This window comes from Trachymyrmex cornetzi, unplaced genomic scaffold, assembly GCF_001594075.2.
Source record: "Trachymyrmex cornetzi isolate Tcor2-1 unplaced genomic scaffold, Tcor1.1 scaffold448, whole genome shotgun sequence".
Classification (NCBI taxonomy): Eukaryota; Metazoa; Arthropoda; class Insecta; order Hymenoptera; family Formicidae; genus Trachymyrmex; species Trachymyrmex cornetzi.
This window is the reverse complement of record NW_017299267.1, coordinates 108,252-108,533: the sequence shown is the minus strand read 5'-3', so window position 1 is coordinate 108,533 and position 282 is coordinate 108,252.

The following is a 282-nucleotide window of genomic DNA, read 5'->3' as shown; positions in this document are numbered from 1 at the left end:
CTTTGTATCAACTTTTTCGACGATACCAACCAATTGATCGAATGCTAATTCAATGCATTTATCTAAGTTGAACATAAACAATATTGTTGATTCAATCATCATTAAACGTACGTCGGATGATTCCAAGCATACAATTTTAGCATTTTCAATCGCACAGTTAGCGGTCCAACGCTAATAGAATTACCCTTGTGATGATTCCGAAGGCAGTTTTGAATGTTCCAACGTTGTTCATAGAGTCCTTTCCATGTTTCGATAGATAGTATTAATTCATTTCCACGATTA